General features: G+C 42.8%; 1 long non-coding RNA gene across 1 annotated transcript in view; it reads left to right on the forward strand.

Annotated features, from left to right (window-relative positions):
* The window catches only part of LOC145389987 (uncharacterized), a 117,243-nt gene extending 104,487 nt beyond the window's left edge, over nt 1-12,756 (forward strand). The window contains exons 2-3 of the long non-coding RNA XR_013895553.1: nt 11,376-11,582; nt 12,693-12,756. This is a non-coding gene — a long non-coding RNA (uncharacterized LOC145389987). The remainder of the gene's footprint in view (nt 1-11,375; nt 11,583-12,692) is intronic.
* The last annotated feature ends 2,353 nt before the right edge of the window (nt 12,757-15,109 follow it).

Below are 15,109 nucleotides of genomic sequence, written 5' to 3' on the forward strand. Positions count from 1 at the left end.
CCTGGTAGTTGCAATAATTAAATCTAGTAGACATCGTATTGAAGGGGTTCATTATAGTGTGGATACCGACAAGCAATTTTATTCATTTAGGAAGCAGACTTTCCTACTTGAAAGGGTGAGCTTTAGTCTTCACTTCCCCCTCATTACTGTTAGGTCATCGGATTGAAGGTTAGATGTCATAAGGTTTTGGCCCATATTATATGTGACTCTTGAGATTTCCTAACACGTTTTCCATAGCGAATTTTTTTGTACATTACACCTTGGTGTCATTCTGAAGGTTACTGATGGAAATTGTGTCTATATCAAAACAATAAACGCAACATACTAAAGAATCCTTAAGGTTTAATACACATAAATCCCTAAAAAAAAAAAAAAGGGTGCTATGAAACCTATGTCGCTTGGCACTGCGTCGGGAGTGTTTGTAAAGATATTATTGACTGACTTTAGTAAGTGGTTTGTGAGAACTGGTATGTATGTATATGCACTTGAATGTCCAGACGTACTTTCTGCTTCTGTCTATCTATCTATCCATCATGCTATCTGTTATGATTTGTAATTATAATATGGAGTCCTGACATATACACGCTGCGTCTCCAATCCTGGCTGAAAGAATTAGAGGGTGTCATTGTGGGTAGCACACACGTCTACATGTGTATTATATTCACACGTACACACACACATGCTACTCTACATATTCTGTTCACACACACATGGTACTCTGTATGTGTATTCTGTTAACACAACAAACACATACGCACACACACACTACCCTATGTCTGTCCTGGCATGAGTGTAAGTGTAGTCTATTCATAAACCCACACACATAAACAACTACTCTGTGTGTCCTGGCCTTTGTGTGTATGCATGTGGATATCAGTCAAGAACACACACACACACACACACACACACACACACACACTACTGTCCTGGCCTTTGTGTGTGCATGTGGGCATTACTCAAGTACACACACACACACACACACACACACACACACACACACACACACACACACGCAAAACCACGTCCACCTCGTGCGATACTTGACGTTGGAAGGACCGACCAACAAAAGACCGCAATGCATCAGCCACTTTGACAGTGCAGTAAATTTAGGCGTTTGGAGAGGGACCAAGACTTTTACGAGAGAGTGAAATAGGGAGAGAAAGACTGAAGCAAAGACGTAGAATCAGATGGGAGGAGGGGGTTGTGTTTATAACGTTTTCTGAATCTTATTTTAGGCCATTTGCGCCTAACCTATCCATATTTGCTGGAACTGAACCTGGCCTAACCTCGAGTGACCTAGTTCAACCTAAAATAACCCAAACTAATCTAACTTAACCTCACCTAACCCAGTCTAATTGTATTGAATCTCACTATCTCACGTAACCTCCCCATACCTAAACTAACTAATTCTGATGCAGCCTAACCGCATCTAACCTTGCCTAATCCTACCCAGTCTCACTTAACCATACCATACGTGACCTAACGAAACCCACTCAAGCCTCAAATGACCAAATCCAACCGAAACCTAACCCAGCCTAACCCAACCCAATAGAACCCAACCTAAAATATATCAAAACCGAGCTATTCTAAAGCAATCTAACCTAATCCGTCTATATCTAGTCGATCTGAACCCAACCCAACCAAAAATTATCTAATCAGACCAAACCCTGCCCAAAGTGACCTAACCTAACTTTCGGTCGCCCATAAAATCGCTATATAAGAAATTATGCTCTCTGAAAGTCTACGGGTGTAACAGTCCAAGTTTCGCCGGTTCTGTGTATAAGTAGAAGATGGTGTGTGTGTGTCTGTCTATGTGTGTGTGTATGTGTGTGTCTGTGTCTGTGTGTGTTTACGGTGTGTGAGTTGTGTTCTGTAAAGAAAAATTTATACTCTGTCTTTCTCTCTCTCTCTCTCTCTCTCTCTCTCTCTCTCTCTCTCTCTCTCTCTCTATATATATATATATATATATATATATATATATATATATCTTTACTCCAGTTCAGTTTAGAAGTGCATGTGTAAGTCTGTGTCTGACCTTTTACCATATATGTCTGTTTGATTCGCAACGGCTTCAATGTATCATCTTGCCTGGTCATTACTTACAGCCTCGAATCTGCATCATAAACCGTGAAATATTGTAACTGGCGGACCGTGGCAGGAATACGAGAGAAAAAGAGGTGGGATAAGAGATAAAGAGCAGAGAGTAAAAGCAAAAAGAACAGAGTATGAGATAAAGAGAGCAAAAGATTGAAACAAAACGCAGAAAGGCATGAATGGAGCCAGAAAAAGTGAAAAAAAGAAGAACGATAAAAAGAACACAGGATAACAGTAATATACGGCTTGGATAGGTAGCTCTGAGGTCTGATTAGGACTATGAGAGTGCAAGTATAAGCAGACGAGATTACGTGGTTCAGAGGCTGATGAAGGCTATGAGAAGACCATGCATGATTTGAGAGAGTTGTCATCGTATAATCAGAGAGGACGTGTACGACTCCCAGTATGGTGTATGTCTATCTATCTATCTATTGCCAGACGCCTCAATCCCGTTTGGGGTGGCCACAAACAAATCGCCTCTAAGTCGCCCTGTCCCCCGCCATTTCACTGCCCTGCTCCCAACTCACACCCCCCTCTCTCATATACCTCTCCACCCCATCACTCCATCTCATCCTCGGCCTCCCTCTCCCTCTTCCCCCCTCCACCTCACTCACGTACACTCTCTTCATCAGTCTTTCACCCTCCATCCTCTCCACATAGCCAAACCACCTCAGTGTGTTCCTCATAACGCTTCCTATCACATCCACATCAAGACCACAACGCTCCTTTATATCTTCATTCGTCAGCCTGTCTCTCCACGTGACTCCACAGGCTCCTCTTAAATAACTCATTTCCACTGCTCTCACTCTTGACTTGTGTCCTTCCAACAATGTCCAAGCTTCACTTCCGTGTAATCATCAGTAAAAAGCCTTGCACGAGGGTGGTCGGAATCTAAAAACATGCTCTTGACACATCACTAATAAGAGGAGTGTAATAGATAATAAACACCGTTGCACGAGAGACAGGTGGGAGGCTTTGAAAAACATACCATCAACAGATTACCAATAGGAGGTGTGTAATAGACACCCATGTACCAGACACGAGAGTACACCCTTGCATGAGAGATGGGGATCTGTAAACACACCAGTGATGTTACCAATTGGAAGAGTGTAATAGACAGTAAACATGTTTACTTGAGAGGAGGCGGAAAGCTTTAGAAACATTCCAGTGGTATATTAACCTCCATATTAAAGAAAGCACTGAGATATCTATTAACGCTTGCCATAAAAGACTGAACCTGAGTCTGTTATCTCGCAGCCACATACGAACAGACATTAAACAAGGCATATCCAATGACTTTCAGTACAGCAACGTCTCTTCAAGCTTATTCTTACTTCAGACGATTTTATTCAACTTGGACAACGTATCTGCTAATGAAACTTGGGCAGGATATCTGGTAAACAAGGCTGTATCTACTGCAGTTTTTCTAATTCCAGTATTTTCCACGACGCTCTTATATAATCGTCCACAGAGCGAAATAAACTGAAAACATTTGCTGTATTCATGAAGAAGCAATCGTATCTATAAAAGGAACTCATAGACGCACGAGACATACAAGCATATAAAGCTGCAGTAACACAAAGCACAAACAAAATATATAAAACAGACGAAAAACGGAGCAACAGTTACAGAAAACACATGGAACACGAAGCGCGCGCGCACACACACACACACACACACACACACACACACACACACACACACACACACACACACACACACACACACACACACAGGTATCCTTCCCCGCGCACACACAATCTGGCTGCAGCAGTTCAGTTTTTCTTCCTTTACTTTCAGCAACACTGATGTGGTTTGGTCATAGGAAGGTAATGGGGAGTAAGAGATTGGCGTGGAAAGAGAGGTGGACCAAGAGCAAGGTGGAAGGATAGAAGTGAGGGAGTACATAAGAAATATATATGAAAGTGGGATAACAGAGAGAAAGGGGACGAAGGCAAAGAACAAACTGAAGTGACAGTGTTCGATAATGAAAGTTCATGACTGCATTTAATACTTTCTGAGATTTGCTCCAGAAACTAAATCTCTGCGCCCGCCCAACCGTCCCAACTCTACGGACGGACACCAGTGATAACATTACCCTCCATTGACTTTGGTGGAATAGATGTTCTGCTGTGGGATAGATAGTTGGGAGGAGAGACAGATTATAAATAATGAGGTGGTGGACAGACAAAAAGTCCGTGAGGGAAGGTGCATATGAGTGATGAAGTATAAAGGACAAAAAATAGGTAGGCCAATAACAACGTGGATGGAAAGAAAAGCCAAGGAGTACATGAAGGAGAGAGCATGTGAGTGAAGAAAGATGAATGAAAAGTTGGCAAAGAACTGGGTGAACAAACAATGTAAGATAGTACAGCACAAAGAGAAGTATGTATGAGAGTGTAATGGTTGGAAGAAGAGAGGAAGGCCAAGACGATCGTGGATAGAACATGTAGGGAATACACAAGGGAAGATGTAGAGTGGAGTAGTTGCGAGGTGAAGAAAGGTTAATGAAGATCAAGGATGATGAAAACAGATGGGTAGTATAGGACGGAGAGGTGGACGAATGGTTGATGAAGAGGGACAGAGATGAAGGAGCTTTTTGGTTCCGATCACATTTCACTGGATGAGGTGTCAGACAAAAACCTCTATATATTCACAGTTCCCTGAACAACAGAAAGATACGCTAAATAATTCGTCAGGCTGAAAGGTAGACTGTTATTTCCAGCACAGTATCAAATCTGTTATATTCTGATCAGCCTCTAAGAATATTAACTACATCGCTGCCGTGGATGCATCTGGGTATTTTAGTCAGGCTAATACAAGGTTATTCAGCTCTGAGAAGTCTGTCAGTATAATCGTTGGTAACTTTCGATTATCCTTAAGCTGGTATGGACACAACTATTGTATTCAAATTAACATCAGGTGATTATTTTTACCTGAGACAAGTCATAACATTCAAAGGATAGATCGCCGCAACTTACACAGATTTCGTAATTATAAATTCCATCAGACTACTCACAGTTTTTTAGGTATTTCTTTCTATTTGCAGACGATTTTATCCAACTGAGAATACCGTTGGACCTTTTTTTTTTTTTTCTGGGGGAGGTGTTAATGAAGGTTATACGAGTATTAAACCCCTCTTGAAAACTCTCTCCCAAACTGAACCATATCGTTTGGAGTTAGTAAAAATAAATTAACTGGATACAAATATAATAGATGCTGGAGCTTCAAGACCCATTGATTATGCCTTTGGCGTCATGTGGTAGGAGAGAGTGGCTTTGAATGGTGTGGTGTGGCCTCGCTCATGTCGCCGGGAATGAAGTACCTCGCATCCCAAAACGTTAATGAGACAGACAGACACAACCTTTCCTTGAGATGCTATCGCGTCCTTTTTAAGCACTCCGGCCTGAAAGGATTTTACCTCTCCTGTGAGATGACATTTTTTTCTTTTATTTCACTCTTACTGTCTCCATATGATTGCTTTGAAGAGACTTTCAGCTTTGAAGAGACTTTTTGATGTGAAAGGGTTTCACACACACACACACACATATATATATATATATATATATATATATATATATATATATATATATACCCAGGCTGCTTCCCCCAAGGAAAGTGGGGTAGCCGAGACAGGTCGACACTTACCCATCCACTCTAACACGGTCATTCGCATCTTAGCCCAAGGGGGAGAAGGGACAATTCCTCACCGCACCACATCGCACGAGGGACAATTGCGCCATGCAGTCAGTGACATCCACAGCAAGTCCCTACAGCAGAGCTGGTTTAAATGTAGATATTATATTTGTGTGTGTTGTATGTATGTTGATTTGTGAAGTTTGAGGAAGGTATTTGTATTCAGGGGTGTGTGAACCCTGAACGTGACCAAGGCTGGATGGGGGACTATTTTAAACGTAAAGTGTGGGGGTGAACCCGTTGGTGTCCCGCGCCACAGTGGACACCTGCTGGCTCCCACACACCCTCACACCTCTACACCACAGCATCCCACCACACCGCAGCAAACCACACCACACTACATCGTACTGCATCACACATCACACCACTACACCAGACTGTCACACAACATCACACTACACTGCCTCACACCACACGGCACCACGCCACTAGGATAAGCTCGCCTCAGCGCAGTACCACATCACTAAACTCACCCCAGCGCCTCACCACACCACACCGCTCATACCACCCGCATCACACCACACTCATCACACCACACCACACGACACCACACGCCATTGTACCACAGTGCACCACACCACATCACACGACATCACATCAAACTAACCCACACCACTCCTCACCACACCACACTTCAACACGCCTGACAATACCTCACACCTCACACCACCTCACGACACCATAATACAACACACTGACCTACACCACGCTCCGTTACAGCACACCACACCACACAACACTACAACACGCCACTGTGCACTTCATCACACCAGGCTGACTACACCATAAAACACTGCTCAGCACCATACAATAACGCACCAAGCCATATCACATCATACTCTACAAACCACACCACACCACACTGAACCGCACCACACTGCACTGCACCGCGTCACACCACACCACTCCACACTGCGCCACACCACGCTGAACCATACCACACTGTACAACACCACATCACACCAAACACCAAACCACACCAAATCAACCCACGTCACACCTCAAAACACCACACCGCAACGCACCACACTGCACCAAACCGCATGTAATTGTACCACACCACAACACAGAACAACACACCACAACACAACACAACACATTGCACCAAACAGCATCACACATCACCGCTCACGCCGCCCACATCACACCATACCTTTCACCTTGGTCACAAAACACTACTGTACACTGCTCAGCACCACACCATACCACACACCATACTACACCACACCACACATACCACTCATCACGCATAAGACTGTATCGACTGCAATCTTTGTAATTCTAGTACTTTCCAAGAAGGTCTTATACAATCGTCCAGAGAGCGAAATAAACTAAAAACATTTGCTGTATTCAGGAAGAAATAATCGTTACTATAAAAGGTACTGCTCTTAAGCAGTTCACCTTCAGTCTCATGAAACACGAAACATCTATCTATCTATCTGTTTATAGCCCGATGCCCTAATCCCGCAAATGGTGGCCGCAGACAAAACGCCTCCAAGTCGCTCTGTCACCCACCATTTGACTACCCTCCGCCCAACTCACGCCCCCCTCCCTCATATACCTCTCAATTCAAGCACATAAATCTGCAGTAACACAAAGCACAAACAAAATATATAAAACAGACTTAAATCGGAACACAAGATACAGAAAATACATGGAACATGAAGCACACACACACACACACACACACACACACACACACACACACACACACGCACAACTACACGCACTCACGCGCACACACACGCGCGCGCACACACACACACACACACACACACACACACACACACACACACACACACACACAACCACGTCCACCTCCGCGATACTTGACTTTGGAAGGACCGACCAACAAAAGACCGAAATGCATAAACCACTTTGACATTGTAGTAAATTTAGGCGTTTCGACAGGGACCAAGACTTTTACGAGAGAGTGAAATAGGGAGAGAAAGACTGAAGCCAAAACGTAGGTCACAGAATCAGATGGGAGGAGGGGGTTGTGTTTATAACGTTTTCTGAATCTTTATTTTAGGCCAGTCTTGCCTAACTTATCCATATTTGCTCGAACTGAACCTGACCTAACCTCGAGTGACCTAATTCAACTTAAAATAACCCAAACTAATCTAACTTAACCTCACCTAACCCAGTCTGATTGTATTTAACCTCACTATCTCACGTAACCTCCCCATACCTAAACTAACTAATTCTGACGCAGCCTAACTGCATCTAACCCTGCCTAATCCTACCCAGTCTCACTTAACCATACCATACCCGACCTAACGAAACCCACTTAAGCCTCAAATGACCAAATCCAACCGAAACCTAACCCAGCCTAACCCAACCCAATAGAACCCAACCCAAAATATATCAAAACCGAGCTATTCTAAAGCAATCTAACCTAATCCGTCTATATCTAGTCGATCTGAACCCAACCCAACCAAAAATTATCTAATCAGACCAAACCCTGCCCAAAGTGACCTAACCTAACTTTCGGTCGCCCATAAAATCGCTATATAAGAAATTATGCTCTCTGAAAGTCAACGGGTGTAACAGTCCAAGTTTCGCCGGTTCTTTGTACAAGTATAAGTTTCTGTGTGTGTGTGTGTCTGTGTCTGTGTCTGTGCCTGTGTCTGTGTCTGTCTGTGTGTGTTTACGGTGTGTGAGTTGTGTTCTGTAAAGAAAAATTTATACTCTCTCTCTCTCTCTCTCTCTCTCTCTCTCTCTCTCTGTAATATATATATATATATATATATATATATATATATATATATATATATATACATACATCTTTACTCCATGCTGCTCTGCATATTTATTCTGTTCACACACATGGTACTCTGTATGTGTATTCTGTTAACACATACAAACATATACGCACACACACACTACCCTATGTCTGTCCTGGCCTGAGTGTAAGTAGTCTATTCATAAACCCACACACATAAACAACTACTCTGTGTGTCCTGGCCTTTGTGTGTATGCATGTGGATATCAGTCAAGTACACACGTTTGCACACACACACACACACACACACACACACATATATATATATATATATATATATATATATATACACACACATATACACACACACACACATACAAACAGGCACACGCTCACAAACACAGACACAAAGACAACCTAACACAGAACCACACCAGCATCCCACCACACGTCCAGGCACACAGCCATAGTTCTGCACAGTCTCGCCTCCATGGACACACGCTATCCCTCCACACAAACACCCACTCCTTTACATATCCAACTCTGCACACGTAGCCCTGTCGCCACCTACGTAACCTCAACCTCACCTCCACACACGTAGTTCCACCTCAACAGACGTAACCCCACCTCCTATCATTCGTACACTATTACATCTTCACAAATGTTGATTCATATACACATACATATTCATAAATCGACACACAAAGTTCTGTTTCTATATACATAGCCATACCTTCATATACATGCAGCTGTCCCTGAACACATAAGGCCACACTGTCCCACACACTACTGCACTTACACACATGCTGCAGATTCACCTTAGACACTGCTATATTCCCCCCCCCCCCCCACATAGACATATTTATTAACATGCATACCCAAACCTCCATCCACAAAGGATCACTATGAACTCGGCCATCCCTCCAAACGCAGTGTCCCTCCACGACGCATACACAGGCTCTCCTGCATACACACAGACATTTCAACACACACACACACACACACACACACACACATATATATATATATATATATATATATATATATATATATATATATATATTGCCCAAGGTATTCTGTTGAAGGCTTACATGTTTTTATGCTCTCGAGTTCCTTTTTCTTTCTCTTTTTTCCCACAGTGTTGTAGTTCTCGTTGGCTGTTTTGTGTTTGGTTTTTGTGCTCTCTCTCTCTCTCTCTCCTCTTTGGGGTGTTTATGCTCCTCTCCTGAACAGCTGTCTTCCTGAACTAAATCAAACAGAAAGGTAACGAACTCTCTCCCATCCATGAAACTGAAACCAAACAATATTTCCCCATACATTTCAGCGTGTATGATAGTTCTGAGTAGCCAAAATATATATTTATGCTAAAAAAAAAGTTAAAATATAATATATTTCTTGAAATGTGAGGTGCATAGTTATTTCACAGCTCTGTCTTCTGTTCAGTTGTTAAAATTTAAACAGAAAGTGTTGTATTTCACAGCTCTTCGCCTTACTTCAGAATGCAAAATATAGTGGGAGTGTAAATATTCTTTGTTTACCTCGCTATCACTGTTCTGATTTCACTGCCTGACGTCTGTGTTGGTACCAGGACACTATCAATCATTGTCTTGCCTTCCATGTATGCATTTCCTGCTTTCAAATCACTATTTTCCACTGCTTCTCATTAATAATCTTTTGTCTTCCTGTCTTCCACATTTGCATTTCCTACTTCAATTCACCATCTTACACTTGGTCATTAAGTAACTTATTTTCTCCTTCCTCTTTCTTGCTCCCATCCCACGCACTCTTTCGGCCTCTTCTATTTTAGACTGAAAGAATCGTTCCATTTCGTCCACTTCCAAACCCCGCATCCTCTCACGTTTACCTCATTCAGTTGCATGCACTCACCTTTGCGTCATGTTCTCTGTCTCTGCCTCCTGCTCTCTGTCTCAGTCTCTCTCTCTATCCTTCTACCCTTCTCCTTACCTGATTTCCTCTCCTCAGTTTTCCCTGTCCTTGTAACTGATCCAATCTCTCTTCCTCTAAATCTTCCTCTGCCTGTGCCTCTGTCTCTCTGTTAGTCTCTGCTTCCGTCTGTCTCTTTCTTTGTCTGTCTCGGCAGTTCCACTTAAGGTGAAGAGTTTTGAGATGTCATAAGTTGAATAAAATCTCGTGGTAGTTGCAATAATTAAATCTAGTAGACATCATATTGAAGGGGTTCATTATAGTGTGGATACCGACAAGCAATTTTGTTCATTTAGGAAGCAACCTTTCCTAATTGAAAGGGTGAGCTTTAGTCTTCATATCCCCCTCATTACTGTTAGGTCATCGGATTGAAGGTTAGATGTCATAAGCTTTTGGGCCATATTATATGTGACTTGAGATTTCCTAACACCTTTTCCATAGCGAAATATTTTGTACATTACACCTTGGTGCCATTATGATGGTTACTGATGGAAATTATGTCTATCAGGAAACCATTTACTATGCTGGGTTGAAACCATATAACCAGATTTTGGCGCCTGGTGGGTTAGTGGGTAATTGTGATGTTCCAATTGGATTTAGCCGGTGAAGGTTTATATCCAAGGGGTGCTTGGGGTTGATTGCTTATGTAATGCCACTCAGGAATGAGTGAGGCTGGTCACTGTCATCTTAAATGTCGGGACCAGTTGCCTAGCCCTGGGCTCCTATGCTCCACATGGGGCAATGTAGGATTGGATGATGGGTAGATGGATGATTTATTATTAAAAACATCTTGCATTTGGTATTGCCAAGTTATTTAACTCATGTTGTCTCCAGATGATAATGTTCTTGCTGCCAAGAAGCTACTATTGTTAATCAAGGTTTGAAAGGAAAGAACTAATGTATAGTATATTTTCAGGTGTGTGAGTTGACTGAGCCATGGAAACCGCCTACAGAGTGGGAGCAGGGGGGGAGAAGAAAGCCAAATTAATACCAACCAGCTGCCACGTTAATACCAGCCAACTGCCTGGACTGGAAACCAGAAGTTCCCTTTCTCCTACGGTCCACCATCCTCCTCATTTGGCATAAGGAGTTGAGGGAGAAGGAAGAGGAGACTGAGGATAAGGTAGGAATGGAGAGGTATATGAGAGGGGGGGATCAGTGAAATGGGAGGAGACAGGGTGACTTGGAGGCAATTTGTTTGTGGCCACCCCATACAGGATTAAGGCGTCCTGCTATATGTAGACTGATAGTGTAGATTTATTCAAACCAGAGACCAGTATCTCATTTTGGTGTGTGTTTGATTTTTTGCTGAGCAGATAGATAATGATTGGTTGACATTTGTATGGGGGAGTACATGATGAGGGTTGATAGCACTTATTTAACTTGAAAAGTTGGATGGATTATTGGATGGTTTTTATGAAATGCATGTGTGTGGATAGTTATGCCTGTGTTGTGGTATCAGGATTTCAGGGGCTTGAATGATGTGTGGGGATGTGGCCCATTAGGCATGCCATTGAGACTTAGAGTAGTTCTCGTTATTCTTAAAGTAGTTATTATTATTATTCTTATTATTATTTGTGGTAGGCGGGGGTGCTCACCATCCACTCACTCGATGTAGTGCTGTTCTCGGGTGTCTGCCCTTTCCTCTCCATCCTTCTTTCCTTCTATGCTCTTCTGTCTTTCTTTCCTTCATTCTTTCCTTGTCCTTCTGCTTACGGGGACTTTACACTCCCTCTTCTGTCTTTCTTTCCTTCATTCTTTCCCCTTCCTTCAGCCTGTGGGTGACTTCACTTAGTGACAAGTCAAATGGTTTCCTGTGCACCAGGAAACCATTTACTATGCTGGGTTGTAACCATACAACAAGATTTTGGCGCCTGGTGGGTTAGTGGGTAATTGTGATGTTCCAATTGGATTGAGCTGGTGAAGGTTTATATCCAGGGGGTGGTTGGGGTTGATTGCTTTTATAATGCCACTCAGGAATGAGTGAGGCTGGACACTCTCATCTTAAATGTCGTGACCAGTTGCCTAGCCCTGGGCTCCTATGCTGCACATGGGGCAATGTAGGATTGGATGATGGATGGATGGATGAATTATTATTAAAAACATCTTGCATTTGGTATTGCCAAGTTATTTAACTCATGTTGTCTCCAGATGATAATGTTCTTGCTGCCAACAAGCTACTTTTGTTAATCAAGGTTTGAAAGGAAAGAACTAATGTATAGTATATTTTCAGGTGTGTGAGTTGACTGAGCCATGGAAACCGCCTACAGAGAGGGAGGAAGGGGGGAGAAGAAAGCCAAATTAATACCAAGCAGCTGCCACGTTAATACCAGCCAGCTGCGTGGACTGGAAACCAGAAGTTCCCTTTCTCCTACTGTCCACCATCCTCCTCATTTGGCATAGGGAGTTGAGGGAGAAGGAAGGGGAGACTGAGGATAAGGTAGGAATGGAGAGGTATATGAGAGGGGGGGATCAGTGAAATGGCAGGAGATAGGGTGACTTGGAGGCAATTTGTTTGTGGCCACCCCTTACAGGATTAAGGCGTCCTGCTATAGGTAGACAGGTAGTGTAGATTTATTCAAACCAGAGACCAGTATCTCATTTCGGTGTGTGTTTGATTTTTTGCTGAGCAGATAGATGATGATTGGATGACATTTGTATGGGGGAGTACATGATGAGGGTTGACAGCACTTATTTAACTTGAAAAGTTGGGTGGATTATTGGATGGTTTTTATGAAATGCATGTGTGTGGATAGTTATGCCTGTGTTGTGGTATCAGGATTTCAGGGGCTTGAATGATGTGTGGGGATGTGGCCCATTAGGCATGCCATTGAGACTTAGAGTAGTTCTCGTTATTATTAAAGTAGTTATTATTATTACTATTATTATTATTTGTGGTAGGCGGGGGTGCTCACCATCCACTCACTCAATGTAGTGCTGTTCTCGGGTGTCTTCCCTTTCCTCTCCTCCATCCTTCTTTCCTTCTATTCTCTTCTGTCTTTCTTTCCTTCATTCTTTCCTTGTCCTTCTGCCTACGGGTGACTTTACATTCCCTCTTCTGTCTTTCTTTCCTTCATTCTTTCCCCTTCCTTCAGCCTGTGGGTGACTACACTGAGTGACAAGTCAAATGGTTTCCTGTGCACCAGGAAACCATTTACTATGCTGGGTTGTAACCATATAACCAAATTTTGGCGCCTGGTGACTTAGTTGGTAATTGTGATTTTCCAATTGGATTGAGCCGGTGAAGGTTTATATCCAAGGGATGGTTGGGGTTGATTGCTTATGTAATGCCACTCAGGGATGGGTGAGGCTGGTCACTCTCATCATAATTGTCGGGACTAATTACCTAGCCCCGGGCTCCTATGCTCCACATGGGGCAATGTAGGATTGGATGATGGATGGATGGATGAATTATTATTGAAAACATCTTGCATTTGGTATTGCCAAGTTATTTAACTCATGTTGTCTCCAGATGATAATGTTCTTGCTGCCAACAAGCTACTTTTGTTAATCAAGGTGTGAAAGGAAAGAACTAATGTGTAGTATATTTTCAGGTGTGTGAGTTGACTGAGCCATGGAAACCGCCTACAGAGAGGGAGCAGGGGGGGAGAAGAAAGCCAAATTAATACCAACCAGCTGCCACATAAATACCAGCCAGCTGCCTGGACAGGAAACCAGAAGTTCCCTTTCTCCTACGGTCCACCATCCTCCTCATTTAGAATAGGGAGTTGAGAGAGAAGGAAGGGGAGACTGAGGATAAGGTAGGAATGGAGAGGTATATGAGAGGGGGGGATCAGTGAAATGGCGGGAGACAGGGTTATTAAAGTACTTATTACTATTATTATTATTTGTGGTAGGTGGGAGCGCTCACCATCCACTCACTCGATGTAGAGCTGCTCTCGGGGGTCTGTCCTTTCCTCTCCTCCATCCTTCTTTCCTTGCATCCTCTTCTCTCTTTCTTTCCTTAATTCTTTCCTCATCCTTCTGCTTACAGGTGACTCTACACCCCCTCTTCTGTCTTTCTTTCCTTCATTCTTTCCCCTTCCTTCTGCCTGTGGGTGACTCTACACTGAGTGACAAGCCAAATGGTTTCCTGTACACCAGGGAAACATTTACTGTGCTGGATGGTAATCATATAACCAAATTTTTGTGCCTGGTGACTTAGTGGGTAATTGTGATGTTCCAGTTGGATTGAGCTGGTGAAGGTTTATATCCAAGGGGTGGTTGGAGTTTATTGCTCATGTAATGCCATTCAGGGATGAGTGAGGCTGGTCACTCTCATCTTAAATGTTAGGATCAACTTGCCTCATTGGCCGATGTAAGATTGGATGATGGATGATTTATTATGATGATTATTATTATTATTATTATTATAACCAGTTAAAGTACCTCATCTTACATGGGGGGAAAAGTGCTGGATTTTTTTTTTCTTTTGGCTGTGACATCTTTTATTTTGCCAAAGGGACCTGTAGTATGGGGCCTTCTGCTGATGTCATATAGTTTATACTTGCTACCACCAGACTGTTTTATTCATATTAGGAGACAGCCCTCTCTGTGAAGAAATTAAGTCTATGTACAACCCCGTTTCCTACTACCTATTTATCTAAACTGCTATCTCTTCATATTCAGTCTTGAGTAGTAACAAAAGAG

This window comes from Coenobita brevimanus, unplaced genomic scaffold (assembly GCF_032717465.1).
Source record: "Coenobita brevimanus isolate Jiangsu-jjx unplaced genomic scaffold, ASM3271746v2 jjx.HiC_scaffold_2681, whole genome shotgun sequence".
In the NCBI taxonomy this organism is placed as follows: Eukaryota; Metazoa; Arthropoda; class Malacostraca; order Decapoda; family Coenobitidae; genus Coenobita; species Coenobita brevimanus.